Genomic DNA, 20,466 nt, shown 5'->3' on the forward strand with positions numbered 1-20,466 from the left:
TCTACTTATATTACCATCTCTAGAACATCGGCATAGGTAGTATTTCTTGGGTTTGCTAGCTTAACCCCTAGCTCGATCTTTGGTCGAAATCCTCTAATGAACTTAGACACCCTCTGATAATTAGTTGGAACCATTTCCAGTGCGAATTAATCTAATCGGTCGAACTGCCGAGCATATTCTGCCACGGATAAACTTCCTTGCTTTAGGCCAGCGAACTCCTCGACTCTTGAAGCGATAACAGCCGAATTATAATACTTATTGTGGAACAGCTCCACAAATTGGGTCTAAGTCATGGTGGCAACATCATGCGCCTGCTGGACTAAGTCCCACCATATTCTGGCATTTTTCTTGAGTAGAGACGAAACACAGGATATGCGGTCCGCGTTGCCGAGGTTCATGTGCGTCAGGATTGGCTCCACATTCCTGAGCCACTCTTCTGCCTCGAAGGGGTCTGTAGTCTCTTCAAAGTTTGGAGCGTGTTGCTTACGAAACCGCTCATAAAATGGCTCCATGTGCTGAACTGGATATGGCGCATAGTTCGCCACTGGCCATCCCCCATATGGACCAACTTGTTGGGGGTGCTGGGGCCATTTGCTGCGGCTGTGATTGCGGCGGAGGCAGAGGCTGAGTTTGAGACTGAGCCTATCGTTGCTGTTGTTGCAATAGTTCCTCAACTTGCTGTCGCAGTCTGGCAATTTCTGCAGTGTTATCAATTGGCGGCGGCGGCGCATTGCGGTTGGCAGTAGCATGTACTCCCCTTCTGCAAATCGGAGGGGCTTCATTGCTCGCTGGAGCAACGTTGGAGGAATTTCCATTGGTACGAGCAGACCTTCAGAGCGACATCTCAGCAGAGTTCTAATAGTTGAGAAAAACATGTCATAACTTGCCCTAATAGGCTCTAAGGCAAAACTTAATCTAAACAAACATAACTCGGACCTATTAATTATGACTTCTTATGAAAATTATATAAGTCTTCTTTATTATTAGAGTGGGTTTCTATACTTAGAAAAATAAGCCATCTTTATTATTTTCTAAGTCTGTTTCTAATCATCTTATATGACTTAATTCTCAGGCTCGAAACTCATCTTTGTTCCAAAGTCAACCATATTGAGGGAGGGCTGGGATCAGTAAAATCGTTCCCACTACTATGGCCCCCTAACTCTCAATATAGAAAGTCGGTTCATTGATTTGTATCCACCCTCACCGAACTTAGTCATTATTTATTATATTTATTATTTATTATGATTGCAAAAGAAAAATCAAACTCATACATGTTAAAAAAATAACATTGATATTGATTTGGAAAAAAAGTTTTCACTATTTACAATCATAAATGCAAATAAACAAAATAAATAATGAAACTAATCTATTCTAAAAATCGGGATCTTCTACATTCGATCCTTCATCTAGCATATCATCATCTATCTCTTCATAGTCATCATTGTCTTGTGCCTCACAATGCCCTCGAGGAAGATTCGTAAAAATTCTATGTTTTTGTTCATTTGTAAACTGAAATTCCATTTTTGAAGTGAACCTAAGTATGATAAAATAATATCTCATAGCTACCGGCAATTCATCTTCATCATCTATCGTCTCCCAAATTTCTTCTAAGGCTACAATCACGGTAGGATAATCTCTAAAAAGTCTAATTACTAAAACGTATTGCTCTGTTGATCTCATCATGATCTGCTTAGATTCTTGGAGGTGACCTATCTCCCTGTAGAACAAAAGTAGCCTTCGAGTGATTCTTTCTAGCACTCCTACGGTGTTTCTCGGTTCTCTAATTCTTGTTAAAGCCTTAAAGTCTTGGATATCCTCGTAGGTTAATGCTCTATTCATTCTTAACTGAAAACATAAAGACTAAAATCGTTAGCTATACATATAAACATAATAAGTATAACTTAAACACTTACTTGGCAGTCAGATTTGGAGCTTGAGCGTGTGTATCGAGGAGAACTTCATGCGAATGAACCGTTGCTCTGATACCAACTATAATGACCCAACTAATTCTAGCCCTTGGACCATTAAAACTACTTATACATAGACACTATTCTTAAGAAAACAAACATATGAAACGTTTATAACTTTATTAAAAACTATAAAGTAAGAGTTAAAATACATAATATTCGGAGTATGATATGGGATCCCATTGTTTGAAAATAAAGCATAACTTAAAGCTTAAATAAATTTGTTACAAAAATCAGGTGCGGAAAATACATAGAAAATATAATTAAACATAACTAAAAACAACTTCGTCCTCGAATCGTTCACGCAGTCCACCGAATCCATTCTCCCTCAATACACAATCCCAAGCTGCCAAGAATCTTTCTGCCGCCATAACTATTTTCCTACACATATAAAATAAAGGAATGAGCCTAATGCCGAGGAAGGAAAACATACTAAAAGCATGAAACATAAACATAAACTATAAACATATACTATAAACATATACTATAAACATATATCATAATTCTAACCCATGTACATGGTAAACATTGGGGTTTGTTAACTAAGCAACTATAAGCCTCAAAATACAATGAGGTTTGCTAGCTAAGCAACTATAAGACCCAAGAACATAAAAGTGTTGGGGTTTGCTATTTAAGCAACTATAAGCCCCAAAACATACATACACCATAACATATAAAAACATATTGTAGCATAATCATATAAGCATATAATAACTATCCTATTTCCTTACCAAATACCGGGATGTGAGAACAAGGTCGGGATTTTGGAACACTCCTAAAAACCATTAATGAGAAGGTGAGTATTTCTAAAGAAGGAGATGAAAAAGAAATGAATCTAAACCACCGAGAAGAAGAGCTTACCAAAATGAAACCTCAAGTTCAAAGAACTTAATTGCCTAACCATGAAGGGAAAACAATGAGTTAGGATTTGAGTAGAGAAATCTATAAGAAACTAATGAAACATACAAAAATGAACTAGGGATAGGCATACCTTTAAATGCACTATACCCGAACTACACCTCGATATCGAAAAACACACTATTAACCTTACTTCCCAAGTGTTTAATAAGCTTAAGATGATAAAGCTTATAACCCCAACCCAAGTGTTTAACACTCTAAAGTAAACCTAGCTGCTTGAAGGCTCTAAACTCAGCTTGAAGAATGAAAGAAATGGCTGGGTACTAGGTCCTATTTATAGAGTTCAAGAATGAAAGGATCTTCTTTTAGCTTGAATAAAATAATGACTATTTAATTGAAAAACATTTGAATAATCGTTCAGTAGAGGCTTGAGACTCGGTCAAAAAGATTCTGAGGCTTGCTAAGAGGTTATGGGTTGAATTGAGCTCGGTTTCAAAATTATTCAAAAACCTTGCCCTAGAGTCGATATATCGCCCAAGGTAGGCAATATATCGCCTGTGCTTATATTCCCGAGGCTCGTCGAAGTGTTGTTGCAAAATTACGTGTTTTTCATATTCCTCGAGTGGCGATATATCAGCCCCCTAGAGCTGCGATATATCGGCATACGCTGAAATATTATACACGTAAGTGCACTTTTTCAGCCTAATTTGAATTGAGCAAACAGCTTTGACTGAGTCCTATAACGATTTCAAAGCTGCTGGCAGACTCTGGTTTTCAAATATTCCTCTTATAATACTATTCCTCAAAAATACTTAATTTCTTAATAAACATGCACACGACAAGTGTCATTCTCTTATTGGGTCTATCTAAACCTTATTGTATTATAAATATCATCTTCATAATCAGCTATATTAATCAAACCTTATGTTATAATTAATATTCTTAAACTATAGGTTAAACTTATAAAATCTATAAGTGTTGCTACGAGTGTTCAACTAAGTCCCGACTTGAACCAAAATCCACAGTAATAAACATACTATAACTATTACTAGCTATTACTACTACTACTACTACTACTACTACTACTATCTAACTAGCTATGTAATGTTCTTGGGCTTTACACGACACTACTTTTATGATGAGAAGTGTGAGATATACATAGATAATAAATGTAACCGCCTAGTACCCAGGGACTGTTACACTATGTATTTTAAATAGTGCTAAACTTGCTAAATGAGTCATTTGTCCATACTCGTGTAAATAAACGTGATTAACATTTTAGGGTTAAAATTTTTGGTCAAAGTTACAAACGTTTCACTAAAACATTTACTATATACATGGGATCCCAAAATACATTTAAAAGGTTAATTACAATAAAATAGTTACAGTCTGTCGATCTAAGCGGCAAAATAAGGTTTGACCCTAGTTCCTCTTTAAACCCTCGACCGTGGTGGTCGAGCAGCCGCATATGTACACATCTTAACCTAAGCTCTCTAACTCAAGGATGGTCCAATTTCCTTTTCCCTTTTTCTGAACCACATAGCACCTGTGACCCGAGGCTCAACAAGAAAACTTAAACATGCTCATAAGCAGTTAACAACATATATCCAAATCATAACAAGCATGCCTAGCAGTGATAACCCTACACATGCATGCATACCAATCATATAAATGACTATAGTGTCATATGGGAGCAATTTCCCTAGAAAAATGATTAATGAATCATATCGAGGTCCAATGCCCAAAATACATGATTATAGAATCATACTGGCTCAACACCCTAGGATATGGGACAAATAAGTCACCTTGGGGCCCTTTGCCCTGTCCTTTGTAGAACCAGCTTTGGAGCTGATCTAGCATGCTTGACGCTGAGTTTTCCCCGACCAATAGGTCGGTCAAGCATATAATGCGCTTAGGCTAAATCATATGGACCAGCACTCTGCGCTATTGCCATGCTTGACTAATAAATCAATGCCTTATGACCAGCACCCAGTGTGTTAATGCCGTCCTTGACTAATAAATCAATGCTTTACGACCAACAGTCATCGTGCTAATGCCGTCCTTAACTAATAAGTCAATGCTTTACGACCAGCACTCATCTTGCTAATGCCTTCATTGACTAATAAGTCAATGCTTTACGACCAACACTCACCATGCTAATGTTATCCTTGACTAATAAGTCAATGCTAGGATATGGGACTAAAAAGTCACCCTGGGTCCCTTAGGCCTATACTCTGTATAAGTGTACCTGGTGCTGACCAGCACTCCACGTGCTAAGGCCATTCTTGACTAATAAGTCAATGCTAGGATATGGGACTAATATGTCACTTCGTATCCCTTAGTTCTATCCTCTGTATAAATGTACCTGGTGCTTCTGGTTAACTTAACCAATACGACTAGCGCTCAGTGCATTATTGCCACCCTTGACTCACAAGTCAAGCCTTTAATAATAAGATAATGCAAACATGCATATATCATATTTCAAATATCCCGATATAAAGCATTCAACAAGCTTAATCAATAATGATAAGCATAACCATAATCATGCACATACTCAGGCGTTCATGCCCTATTCATGTTCCTATTCAACAATTCGGGACTCGCAAGCATAATCATAATCATGCACATTTATAGAGACTCAAGCTCTAATCAATTCTATATTCAAAATTTAGGCCATGCCATAATCATATGTATCACATACTGGGTGCAATTTTCTTACCTTTAGCCCAAGCACAGGTTACCAATGAACGACCCTCGAGCCTGATCCTAATTCTGAGCACCTAGCGATAACCTAGTCACAACCATAATATAGAATCCCATCAATAATGAGTACACACAGGCTTCCAGACCGAGTCCTAGCCTCTGGGATGTCAAATCATACTAAACTGGGCAGCAAGATCGATCGCGAGCCCTTAGGTTTGAGTTCTCGCACTCAAAACCTCCCCAAAACCAAAAATCCCTTAAGCGTCGTGGCCCCCAAAAATTTGAGCCATGACCCACTCAAGTCAGAGGCTCAAGCCTCTTCTCTATCTGCTCAAGCACCACAGTGCGCCCTAGTAGGCACCATGACGCTAATAGCCCTTTGGCACTTGCTTCATGTAGCGTCCCAAAATTTGCTAATAAGGCTTAGGGCCTTAATTAGCATGCTTGGAGGGCAATAAGTGATTTATTACGTTAATATGTGAATATGATGAGTATGTGATTAGAAATGCATGTTTAGGTGAATTAAATATGCATGTGGGCCCCATTTGGTTATTAGGGGCATGTTTGTAATTATAGCCTGTTGAGGGTATAAATGTAATATTTGTGATTATTGTGATCTTTACGACGTGTGAGTGGTGATTTATTTGAGATACACGATCCGAGACAGTTCTAGGGAGCGGTTTAGCTAGGAAAGTCACAACGGGGTCGAATACCTGGCTCGGGAGGAGCCTAGGAGTATTTTGGGAATATTATATGTGTCGGGAATTATTGAGTAATGGGTAGTAATTTAGTAATGGTTGAGACATGTTGGGATTTAACGGGGATTTATAGGAATACTCGGGGACTTAACGGGATTTGGTAAATGACTAAATTGCCCTTGGGTTACTTAAGGGTTAAGGATAAGTTTAAATGGTAGTTTGGTCATTTGGCAGAGGTAATACTTAGCTTAGAGAGGCCTTAGGAAATCACTGGAACAAAGCAGAAGACTCCCACTCTCTGTCTCTCAGTTTCTCTCTCTCTTTGGGTGCTTGAAGGCTGAAGAAAACTCTGAGGGAATTAAGCTAGGAATTCAGAACTCAAGGCTGGAAATTGGGAGGCTAGAAGTTTGAGGATTTGGAAAGAAAGTTTAGGGCTTGAAATATCATTGACGTAAGAGTTGTTGTTGACTGTTTTATTAGAATTCTGGTTTTAACCTTAAGAATCTATGGGTGGAAGATTTTGGGGTAAATTGGCTGGGTTTTGGTTGTGAAAATGGGGGATTTTTCTGGGTTTGAAGGGTCGGGCCACAGCATTGTTCTTGGTGAGCCGCGACCCTCTAGAGCAGAAGGGAGGTCAGGAAGAAGGGCAGGCTGCGACGCCCAATAGGATGGGTCGTGACACGTATATGAAAAAATGGGAGGCTAGGCTTCTGGTTGAGGCGGGCCGCGACATAGGGCCTTGGGGCTGCGACACTTAGTGGGATATTGGACCCTGATAAGGTTTTAGGCTCAGGAATCCAAAAGTTAAGGCTCGGGATGGATTTTATCACCCGAATTGATAGAATTCAAGGTCCTAAAGACTATAATTATAACCCAAAGTTATTTTAATGGATTAGAACTTGATGGATGGATATTGTTGATACGTTGTGACTAGGTTTTCAGCGAGGCTCAGACTAGGGGACTGTGCTCAGGATACCGGTGCTTGGAAAGCTTGGGACACAGGTAAGAAAACTATTGTACCCGTAGAGTAGGGCATGGCCCTATAGTTTGTATTGCAGGGCACGAACCTACGTGATTGTGTTGCAGAGCGTTGCCCTATTTATTATCTTTGTATTTGTTTAAGTATTTGTTAAATTTGTGCTATGTGTTGCATATCTATAAATGTACCGCAAGGGCTGGGACGGTGAAGGTTGAAAACGGCAAGGCTGAGTACGGCAAGGGGCCAGGAGCAGCGTTAAGCACGTGGAGTGCAAGTTGCTAGGGTGAGACCCTTCTCGGATGCTTGGGACATCCTCACGGTGTAGACCGCGAACCCAGGGCCTGGTAAAGCGCCTGGGATGGCATGGCCGTTATGTGTTTAGCCTGTTGGCTACTTTGTTACATGCTGATTGATAGTTATGCATGAGTTTATTGCTTGTGTGGAATTTTCTTGCTGGGCTTCGGCTCACAGGTGCTCTATGGTGCAGGTAAGGGCAAGGGAAAGGTCGATCAACCATGAGTACGGAGAGCATGAAGCGACATGTACATGTTTGGCCTGCCTGGCTGCCACGGCCAAGGATATTTTTGGGAGATGACATGTATTAAACCTAATTTTGTCGTTTAGTTGACTTTAATCATATTTTGAGTTGTAAATATTTCTAAACAATATTTTGGGATCCCAAATGTATAACGTTTTATAATTTCAATGAATAGTTACATTTTCAAATTATATAACTTTTATTACAGTTTAGCTACAATTTTAACCTAAAACCTCGATTAGCGAGTTAATTCCACGTTTTCAACTCACATAGTAATGACTCTAAGGAAGTAGGGCGTTACACTTCACCTTCGACAAATTTGAGCCGCGACGCCCCAAGAACAGGGTCGCGGCTCGACATGAAAACCCATATTTTCTTTAGTTTTTCCCTTGCCAAATCCCTCCATAGACCTATCAAAACATAGCCAAATCCCAAAAACAAAGTTCCCAATAATCTCGATGGCCCAAAATCCTCAAAACCCAAGATTCAAATCATTCAAAAACTCCTCAAAACGTAAAATCCAAATTCAAAACTTAAGAAACTTTAGGAAACGGAAACTCGGAAGTTCAAAGCTTAAATTACCTCTGATTATGTCATTTCTTGCTAAATCCTCTGGCTAATAAGCTTTTAATCTTTCCTAGAATCGTTATGACTCGATCCTTGCTTGAATCAGAGTCCTAAAACTCAAGTTTCCTTTGAAAGTGCTATCGAATGACCAAATGAGAGAACGAGAGAGAGAGAGAGAGAGAGAGAGAGAGAACCGTACATTCTCTTTTTATTTATTTTGTCAGGTCACTTAAGCTTAAGTAACCTCAAACAAAATCCAAATGCTTGGGGTACCCAAAACGTCCCCGGGATCCAAATAGTCAAAATCCCTAGAATGCCCTCCTGATCTCACTAACTCCCAATATATCATCAAATATTCATTCCCATTACCCAATAACCCGGTAATGTACTAAATACCCAATATACCCCTTGACTCACACCGAGTCAAATATGGGACTCGTTGTGACTTTCCCACTAGCTTGCTCCCATGGATTTTCTCGTGTCGAATATCCAATATATATCCACATAATAATGTGGTCCCACACATATATCACAAATATGCCAAATTACGAAATTACGAAAATTGCTCTTTTAATCAGAAATGGGCCCACATGCATATTTAATACACCTAAACATGCATATCAAGTCATATTATAATATAACTCACATAATCATATAATGATACACATATATATCACATAATTTCCTTAATTTTCCATCCTGGCCCCCTAATCAAGGCCCTAAGCCTTATTAGGTAATTTGGGACATTACAACTATCCCCTCCTTACAGAAATTTCATCCTCGAAATTTTATTAGCATAACCCAGGATATAGATCCCGCATATCTAATTCATGTTCCCAGGTCACTCCCTCGACCTTACTGTTTCTATATAATACCTTAACCAAATGTATATTTTTGTTCCTCAGAACCTTATCTTTTCTGTTAAAATCTGAACTGGCTATTCCTCATAGGATAACTTTGCCTCCAATTCAAGATCCTCATAACTCAACACATGAGTCTCATCTAATACATGTTTCCTCAACATGGAAATATAAAATACATTGTGTACCACTGACAATGCCAAAGATAAGGCCAATCCACAGGCCACCTGACCGATCCTCTCCAGGATTTCCAATGGTCCTACTAATCTAGGGCTCAACCTGCCCTTTTCCCAATTCTCCTCACCCCTTACCATGGTGAGACTCTAAGGAAGACATAGTCTTTCACTTGGAACTCCACATTCCTGCATTTCAAATTAACATAGCTTTTCTGTCTATTCTAAGAAGCGAGCATCTGAGCTCTAATATTTTCAATAGCCTCAGTGGTCCTCTGAACTACCTCAGGACCCAAATATTTCTTCTAACCCATCTCATTCAGTGAATGGGTGATCTATTCTTCTTTTCCTACAACATCTCATAAGGTGCCCCTCCAATAACTGGGCAACTCTCTCTGATTTACCATCAGTCAAAGGATAGTAAGCTATACTAAACTCCAGCTATATACTCATCGCCTTTTGTAACCTTCCCCAAAACATGGAAGTAAAGATAGGGTCCCTATCCATCAAGATAGACCTTAAAGTCCTAAGAAGGCGTACTATCTCTCTCTCACACAAAGATTTGCACACTGGTCAACTGTATTGCTCATCCTCACTAATAAAAGTGAGCTGACTTTGTATACTGGTCCATAAAAACCTGAACTGAATCACACTAGCCCACTATCCTAGGCAATCCCATCATAAAATCCATCATGATGTCCTCCCACTTCCACTTTGGGATACACAAAGGCTGTAATGGCCTTACTAGTTTCTGATACTCTGCCTTGACCTACTAATAGGTCAGGCACTTTGCCATGTACTCAGTTACGTCCCTCTCCATCCCAGGCCACCAATATAAAGCTTTCATATCCTGGTACATCTTCATGGTGCCTGGATGAAGAGAACAAGGGGTAGCATGAGATTCATCCAGAATCTTCCGTTTAATCCCAGTGTCCATCGGATCCCAAGTCCAATCCTTATACCTCACTAAACTCATACCTGGCACTACGTAATCCTTAGCTAATCTGGCTAAGACATTCCCCTCAATCCTTACAATTTGTGGGTCACTCAACTGTGTTTCCATTGATCCTCTCTAAAAGAGTAAACTCAAGCGTAATGTTAGCCAACTGACCCACTAGTAACTCTGCTATAGTTCTGGTCATATACTTCAACTATTGTGATGCATGGGCAATCACCTTTTCTGTCACTGAGGTAACAATTCTTAAGAACTCTTCCACAAAACACATATAATACTTTTCCAATCCAAGGAAACCCCTAACCTCAGAGGTGTTCCTTGGCCTTGGCCAATCTCTAACTGAGAGTACACCACAATATCGTCGAAAAAGACGATCACAAACAAATTCAAATAATCCTTGAACACTTTGTTCATTTGATCCATTAAAACAACTGAGGCAGTAGTAAAACCCAAAAAACATGACTCAACATTCCTAGTGCCCATATGTGATATAAAAGGCAGTCTTCTGCTTATCCTTCTCCCTGATCTTCAGCTAGTAATAACTAGATTAAAGATCGACCTTGGGGAATACCATCTTAATCCATAACTGAACCTTTAGTTCCTACAGCTCTACTGAAGTCGTTCAATATAGAGCCCTAGACTTGGTTCCTTCCTTGGCACCAACATAATCACCTTTCTATATCTTTGTGTAAAGGTAACTCTGGCAAATCCCCTGGAACATATCCAGAAACTCACAGACTAATCCAGTCTGTCCTGGTCTCACTGGAATGACCTAAGTGGTAGCCACCACACTAGCTAAGAATCATATGCATCCCTCTTGCAATAGGTCTCTAACTCTAAGTATAAATTTTATAAATATATGGGGTCCATGCACAGTTCTAATAAATACAAGGGTTTCTCACCCTCAAGCCCAAGGGTTACTATCCTTCCTTTACAATCTACCATTGTTCCATACTTGGCTAACCAATCCATATCCAGGATCATATCAAAGTCGGTCATAACCAACTCTATCATATCAACTGATGAGTCCCTTCCCACAATAATCTAACTCATCTCTTAAAATTACCAATAGAGTACCAAATTCCCATCACAACATAACCATGTAATCTACATATCAAGTTTATGTCTATCTTAAATGCAACAATACAAGGAACAAAATGGCACCAAAACCAATCAGCATAATACAAAAAATCAAAACAAGGAAGCTGACCTATCACTACTGAGGGACTGCCCTTAGCCTCTGACTCTGACTACGTCCGAGCGAACACTCGAACTGGAGTCGAGCTATCTGCCCCATTTGGATCATCCTTCCTTAGCCCTGGACAATCCCTCTTGAAGTGCCCAACCATCCCACATAAGGAACATGCCTTTGCTCGGCATTCTCTCAAATGACGTCTCTTACACCGAGTGCATTCTGGATAGACTTTCCAATCCTCATCCTCACCTTGATGGCCTACCTCAACACTTTGGAAACCCTTTTCTAAACCAGAGGTACCGAATACATTGATAACTCTTCTTTCCTGATCACTGTGGCCTCTGCCCCTACATGGTCTAATAAATGGAGGTATCACTGCTTGAGCTCCGCACTCTTCGGCACTATCCCTCCAAACCTCTTTAGAAACTCATTTGTCTTAGCAGTCTTAACTGCACCACAGTAATATCTTTAATTAAACAACTGCCTAAATTATTTCTAGTTCATTGTAGTTGTCACTACAGGAAAAAATGCTTTTAATAACACCGAAAATGTGTTATCAAAACATACCATAACACTTTTTGATGTGTTAAGACCGACTATGTTATCGTAGGTTAGGGTACTTTACATAACACTTTATCATTGTTATACAGATGTGTTATTATATTGTCAACGATAACACAATTTCTGTGTTATTTTAATAAATAGATAAGTGTTTAATTATGTTATTTATAGTCGATTATATAACACATTTCAATACTTATAAATTTGTGTTATACTACACTTTAGTATAACACATTTTTTGTGTTATACTATACTTTTGTATAACACATTTTTTGTGTTATACTACACTTTAGTATAACACATTATTTGTGTTATACTACACTTTAGTATAACACATTATTTGTGTTATATAATGAAGTTTGCATAACACAATTCTTTGTATAAAAAGTGTTATTGTAATAGATATTATAACACAATTTTCGTATTATAACACTAATTTATTCTATTATATTTTAATTTTTTTATATAATTAAAATTAGCTTTCTATTATATACTAGCATCATCAAATGAACTTGATTTTCAAATAACAAAAAGTAAAAACATTCAACATTGTATTAACAATCCACAAATTAGTTTAAAACATTCAACATTGTTTTAACAATCCACAAATTAGTTTAAAACATTATACACTGTCATCAACGACAAAATGTTCTTTAAGTATTCAAGTAGTCTTAAATATTCAACATATTCTACTACTTTCAGTACAAAATATTCTACAGCTGCCCAACACAAAGCCTTCAAAATTAAGTATTCTTTTCTATTTCGCTTGTCACATCTGAAAAAATAAACAAATAAATATTTTATTGTTATTATCTAGCATCACAAATTACTTCAAGAAAAATGCTATGGAAATTATTTCCAAGAGAGGACACCACATACAAAATAATGAATTCACAACTACACCAAAGCAAACAAAGAAACCAAACACTAAATTATAAGACATTGGTTCTTTTTTTAGTATGAAATCATGTGTTCATGTATATGTGTGAAAGAGAAAGAGAGGAAGGAAACGATAGAGAAGTTAAACAAAATTTATATATGTACCATACTATTCCAACCATAATAGTAATAAAGAGCACTACATATGCTTGTGTGCATATAAACATAGTTGCATGATGTAAGATATATATAAGATCCAATGGCCTAGAATCTAGATGACACTCATATTATATGTGTGCAAGGCAAACATGTGATTAGGCTTACTAAAAAAGAAGCAATAAAGAGCATAAATGGTTGTGCCAATTCATTAGTCTGAAATAGTTTGAGAGATTAAATAAAGAGCATGACCATGTATTTAGACTAAGTCCAACAAGCCATAAGAAACTCATAAAAGAGAAACACAAATAGAACACCACAATAAACTAAGCTACAAAAATCAGCAGCAGAGTGTGCTTTATGATCGAAGCCACTGCCAAAAAAAAAAACAGAGAGAGAAAACACAATAGACTAAACTTGGAAGTTTTATTAACCAACAATTCTGGACCAAAATCATTGTCAGAGAAGGATCCCTTCTAGTTATGAATCAAATACTATTTTGCAACATCAAGAGAGATATTGACAATCCCTTTAACACAATCCAAACCCAAACACAAATAGAGATATTGACATCTAGAATAAACAACCAAACAAAAAGCTATTATACAGCATGTCTGTTTTAGTAGCCAAGATAGCTTTTCCCAAAGAATAACTGCTGTCTTTGTAGACAGAATTGTACAGTAATGGACAAATACACAATTGATCAAGGTCTTGGGCTTCAAGGGTAGACAAAAGTTAATTATTTTATCTCCAAAACGATTTGTAACCACTAACCAGTAAAGTACATATGTTATAAATATAGAGAGTGAATGTATCAGAGAGTAACAATTCCACTACAATGAAGTTTCATATAAAATCATACCAGTATGAGCAATCGATTATTAGCGCGCAAATAGCCTTTAATTGCATCATTATTAGGAAATTATAGTCCATCCATAACTTCACAAATACAAGTATGGGATCTTTCTAAAGCTAATAACAAATATATTAAATATCTCCCTGTCATGTACCTCAGCACTCTGTCTTTCATTCTCAGAGTTTCTTAGCAACAATATTCAGAGATATTTTTTATATCCAAAGAAACAGATAGCTAATATGATGTAAAAGATGACTTTTAAGATAGCTTTTTCAAACCCCAAAGGAAGTAGGGAAAGAGAGGGGGGCCGGTAAGTTTACAATAACGAAATCAAGAGAAAAAAGGTATGCGTAGAAATAAATTAAGTAAGAAAATTGGAATGCATCATTACGGAGTAAAAATAATCTGAGAGTAGATTAAAAAGAACAATAGCTTGAGCACTTCAAATGACTTTAATTTAAACAAGCACAGAGACATTCCAAACATGTAGGCCAATGATGCAATAAATGTAACCAATTACACTGGATATGGTATTAGTGCTAAATTAACCAAGAATCGATTGCATTGACTGACACCAACAATCCTTATTTTATAAGAATACATGCTATTAGTACCACCAAAGGATAACGATCATGGAACTTATGAGCAGTCTTTGACCAAAGCAAGAGATAAAAGATAAGAGTGGCTCCCATAATTTCATAGACTATTGAAATCAAGGTATTTCAATGGTAGCAATAGAAAGATGAGCTCTCTTTAGTGATTAAATATGCACCAGAGCTCCAAATAAAACTTTCAAGTACAAGCATGGTACACGGAGAGAATAAACCTCCATTTGCTGCTTATGTATTACATAATGAATCAGCCAGAAACATTAAAAGCATCACCTTTGGAATCAATTGTAGGAGTTTTTCAGGGATCGAACCAGCAGAGGATTTTGCTCCAACACAAAGAACCTTACAACTTGACAAGGGAGAGAATGAAACATTCTGAAGATCAATAATCTGCATTTAAGGACAAATAGATAACGATCTCAGTCAATTATTGTTCTCCCATTTCATTCTAAATAGAACTATACGAACACAAACTTACCACATCAGGGGTGACATAGCTACTGGGGTCTCCAATTTCATACAGAAGTTGTTGAGCACAAGTACTGAAATTTAAGACCCCACCACTATGTTTTGCCTTTGCTACGCATACTCTTCCATCAGAACTTATTTCAGCATAAGGATGTCACAAATCAAGGAGCTGAGACATGGACATGTCCCGATATTTGTCACCTAAAAGAAACAAATACATAGCACTATGACCATATATATATTTATATAAGAAGCGTTGTTGTATAAACAATAACAAAAAAGAAGAAGCTACACTTTTGCCTTCAAAGCCCCCTTTTTTAAAGTTGATTAAACTAAATTTACAAGTCACCTGGATGCATGAAGTATCCCCCAGTAAGTTGACAACCACACTCCAGAAGATGGCCAGCCAGAGACCCCTGTGCTAGAAGTTCTAAATTGTCCCAGTTCCAACCCAATTCATATATCTATTCATACAACAGAAGAATCCTTTAGAAATTATCCTGTCTAAATCAAACCGTGACACAATTAGTAAAGCAAAATTCTAGTTATGTTGCTCACAATCAAGAGATGTGATGAAACTTTTAGGTAAAATTACCCATTCAATGATCTCACTGCCCAATATTACAACCTTTCCAATAACAGTTTTACACAGATGGATAAGAAAGGAAGAAACATTGCTGCTTTTTATATTTTTATAAAGCAAACCTTTTTTTTTACTTGGAAATATCTTAAGAGTAATTAATTTTGTATGAGAATAAACAAAATGCATACCATTGGGGCCAAAAATAAGGCAGCATCTGCAACACGAGAAGTTATTACTACATTAGGTTGGTGCTTTTCCAAACATTCAACAATGGGAGCTGCTCCAAGATATGTGCTAATACCCTTCATCAATCATACTAAAAAGGTAAGGTCCAACATCTCAAAAGACCACATAAAGTTGACAATACTATAAATTGCTAATGGGTCACAATCTTAATTTATAGCAAATAGATATTTCATGACCAATTTCCAAAAGGGTACCACAGACTGGCACAGCTAACATTTTACAGTGAAAGAAACAGGCACAATTATATCAAACTTTAGAGATGCAAATATTATTTACCAATCAAAGTTACAATTATAGATAGTAGAACCTTACACCTTCCATGCTATGTGATTTCTCATGAGGTGATCTCGAACCTACATAGACAACAAAATGTAAATTTTGTTAAGATATATAGTACTTATTGTTATCCAATTAAAATAAAGACATAATTAAATCATAAAACATTCCTTGATTTAATTGAATGTTGTGTAGCACTTAGTGTTCATAAAGTCTTCAACGTATTATCTGCAATTCACCAAGTACCTCCTAAAAGTGACTTGAAATACCTGCTTTCCCAACAGAAACCTCATAAGCAACACCAACAGATACATTCAGTTCCAAGCTGCTGGCTATTTCTACAACTTTTTCCTGTGCACCAAATGGATCCACTACCCAAAAAAGGAAACAATAGTAAGAACATTTATCTATAAGACTAATTAAAAAAACCAAGTTTGCTTATTGCATAGAATTTCATTTTGTACTCTTACTTGCACCCATGTTTGTGATTACGCAAACTCCCCTTTCCATAGCTATAGGTAAAATCACACGCATCCAATCTGAAACTACACAATCATTGCAAGAAACCACCAGGAGACATCTAGGATTATCATACAAGTCAATAAGTGTTAATACAAATACAATACAACTGCAGAAACATAAAAGGTCCAAAAGAAAGGAGTTTACTAATAAACAGGTTCTCCTGCAGCAGTTCCTAATTTCTCTCACTTTCACAATTTATTGTTGTCAGTCATTAAGATTCATTGATTATTCCAAAATCTCAAAACTCCAAAATAATGACCAAATAATGGGTGTTCATAGCATTGCAAAGAGATATAAGCTTCAAATGACCATGTATAATAGAGGAAACCAGAGTAAACATTAAAAAGGACTGTAGTCTTCATTTAGATGTTTCCTATGAAATGTAACAATCAAGTTTCAAGAACAGATAAAACTTATACAAGAAAAACACATCATAACCGCTAAAAGCAATAGAGACTTACTCCTTGAATCGTAACCATCACCTCCTGACACCATAACCTGATACCGATTAGCAAGGGTGCGTTCTGCTAGGCATTTGAGTACAAGATAATTAAGTTCTTTCACTCTTTGACAGTCGAACAAATAGATCTTGTCCGCTGGAAGGAAATTGTCGAATATCATAAAGATCTCCAAACCAGATGACGCAGCCACTGCCTTCACCTTTGATATATGAGTTTGTATAAGCCGTACAGGAAAAATTGCTCAGACATTTAGCCCTACATTCCCGTAGATTCATACTCTTGTTCACCCATGTATGTTGAGCATCCAGCAATTTCCAACCAGAAAATTTCAAAAAGAAGTGATAATTTGGTTAGTTTTTCATTCTTTTCCAGCAACCAAACAGTTGTTAAAACCAAAATACTCCAAGAAAGTAAAGAAAAGAAGAAAGTACCTGCTGTTTCCGAGACTCTTCGTCCAGTGCCTTCTTTCGTTGTTCCTCATATTCTTCTTCTTCTTCCATCTTCTTCCTTTTCATCTCCATGGCCTTGAGTCAGGCCTTCTCCCTCTCCTCGAACTCCTTCCTCTCCCTCTCGGACCTCTCCGCATCTTCCTTCTCGTCAAATTGACTACACCATTCTCTGATTCACCATCGCCACTGCACGTTTGTTGAGCTCTACACTGAGAGTGATTTGGGAAAAGAGTGATTTGGGCAAGATAGAGGAGAGTGATTTAGGCAAGATAGATAGAGGAGAACAAGAGAGAGAAGTAGAAAAAAAATAAAGATATATTTTTAGTTTCCCTCTAAATAAATTCACTCACCCGCCAACACTATAACTCATTTTATATCCCATTCACGTGTTGCCCAATATAATACACTACCATAATACTTTTTTATTAGTATTATATTCTTGTGTTATGCAAATGGGTATTTGGTGTAGTGTGTATCTCGTTTCTGGGATACCACTTCCCACCACGTCTGGGCATCTTCTTGCAACACATATGTAGCACAGATCACCCTATCGTGACCCACCACCCTCATACTGCCGAGGATGGAACTAATCATGCTCATAAATTGCTCAGCTATGAATGGATCTAGGCCTCCCTAAAAATCTGGAGGGTAATATTCCTGCAATCTTTCACAAAAAGATTCCCACCTATTCTCAACCCTAGGCTGAGTCAATACTGGTGCCACTGCTGACATAGCAAAGGAAGACGTGTTCCCTAACAGAACCTACTGTTTTAAACACCTGATCACTTCCTTTTGCCTTTGCAATCTTAATTGCATATCTGTAAACACCTACTACCAATTTTGAGGGGCAGGAGGAGGGCTCGGGCCCTGGCTATAATTCCCAGCCTAAGTATAAATACCAGCGGGTCCCATTAACTGCCTTAGGTACATAAACTTTGATTAATTCTGCAGTCAATAACTTGACCCATTAAGCATGATGAGCACATTCAAAAGCCTTCCCCTTGGGAACAATCACACAACACCACATTCACATACCGCTGCGGTACTAAAATTCATGCCCATAACATTCATGCATGAATCAATAACCCTCGCTCTATCAACAGAATCTCATGCTCTTAACTCTAGCATGCACATAACACATTCATATATCAACTGAGTAGGTAATCACATAATCATATCAATAGTCAAGGACCAAGCCCTATCAGAATCTCATGCTTCCTAATAAGACATGCAGGTAAAGCATTTATATCCTATTTAAGTAGTTATACACATAACAACATAAATAGTCACCATACCCTGAATGGAGCTTGTCTTTAGTGACAAGTGTACATGCCTAACTTGTCTTCAGGAACCCTTAACCTTAGCACGCTCTGATACCAAGTTGTAACACCCTACTACTCAGGGACCATTACACTGTGTATTTAAAATATTGTTAAACTCACTAAATAAGTCATTTGGCCATAATCGTGTAACTAAACGTGATTAACAATTTAGGGTTAAATTTTTTGGTCAAAGTTACAAACGTTTCACTAAAACATTTACTGTATACATGGGATCCCAAAATAAATTTAAAAGGTTAATTACAATGAAAGAGTTACAACCTACTGGTCTAAGCGACAAAATACGTTTAAACCTAGTTCCTCTTTAAGCCCTCGGTCATGGTGGTCGAGTAGCTGCATATGTACACATCGTCACCTAAGCTCTCCAACTCAAGGATGGTCTAACTTTCTTTTCCCTTGACCTGCACCACATAGCACCTATGAGCCGAGGCTCAATAAGAAAACTTAAACATGCTCATAAGAAATTAACAACATATATCCAAATCATAACAAGCATGCCTAGTAGTGATAACCCTACTCATGCATGCATACAAATCATATAAATGACTACAGTGTCATATGGGACCAATTGCCCTACATAAATGATCAATGAATCATATCGGCGTCCAATGCCCAAAATACATGATTATGGAATCATACTACCTCAACACCCTAGGATATGGGACTAATAAGTCACCCTGGGGCCCTTTTCCCTGTCCTCTATATAACCAACTTTATAGTTGATCTAGTATACTTGACGCTGAGTTTTCCCCGACCAATAGGTCGATCAAGCGTATAATGTGCTCCTGGTTAGGCTAAATCATATGGACCAGCGCTCCACGCTATTTCCATGCTTGAATAATAAATCAATGCATTACGCCCATCACTCCTTGACTAATAAGTCAATGCTTTATGACCAGCACTCCTCGTGCTAATGTCGTCCTTGACTAATAAGTCAATGCTTTACGACCAACACTCACCACGCTAATGTCGTCATTGACTAATAAGTCAATTGTAGGATATGGGAATAATAAGTCACCTTGGGTCCCTTAGCCTTATCCTCTATATAAGCGTACCTAGCGCTGACCAGCACTCCATGTGCTAAGCTGTTCTATACTAATAAGTCAATGTTAGGATATGGGACTAATAATTTACCCCGGATCCCTTAGTCTTATCATTTGTATAAGCGTACCTGGCTCTTATGGTTAGCTTAACCAATACGACCAGCGCTCAGTGTGCTATTGCCACCCTTGATTGATAAGTCAAGCCTTTCACAATAAAATAATGTAAACATGCATATATCATATGTCACATATCTTGATATAAAGCATTCAACATGTTTAATCAACAATCATAAGCATAATCATATTCATGCACATACTCAGGCGTTCATGACCTATTCATGTTCCTGTTCAAAAATTCGGGAATCACAAGCATAATCATAATCATGCACATTTACAGAGACTCAAGCTCTGATCAATTCTATATTCAAAATTTAGGCCATGCCATAATCACATGTATCACATAATAGGTCCAGTTTTCTTACCTTTAGCCGAAGCACAGGTTACCAATGAACGACTCTCGAG

At 37.6% G+C, this 20,466-nt stretch overlaps 1 pseudogene; it reads right to left on the reverse strand.

Annotated features, from left to right (window-relative positions):
* Positions 1-642: 642 nt before the first annotated feature.
* Positions 643-17,633, reverse strand: LOC133830689 (uncharacterized; annotated as a pseudogene).
* Between the last annotated feature and the right edge of the window lie 2,833 nt (positions 17,634-20,466).

This window comes from Humulus lupulus, chromosome 1, assembly GCF_963169125.1.
Source record: "Humulus lupulus chromosome 1, drHumLupu1.1, whole genome shotgun sequence".
NCBI classification, from domain to species: domain Eukaryota; kingdom Viridiplantae; phylum Streptophyta; class Magnoliopsida; order Rosales; family Cannabaceae; genus Humulus; species Humulus lupulus.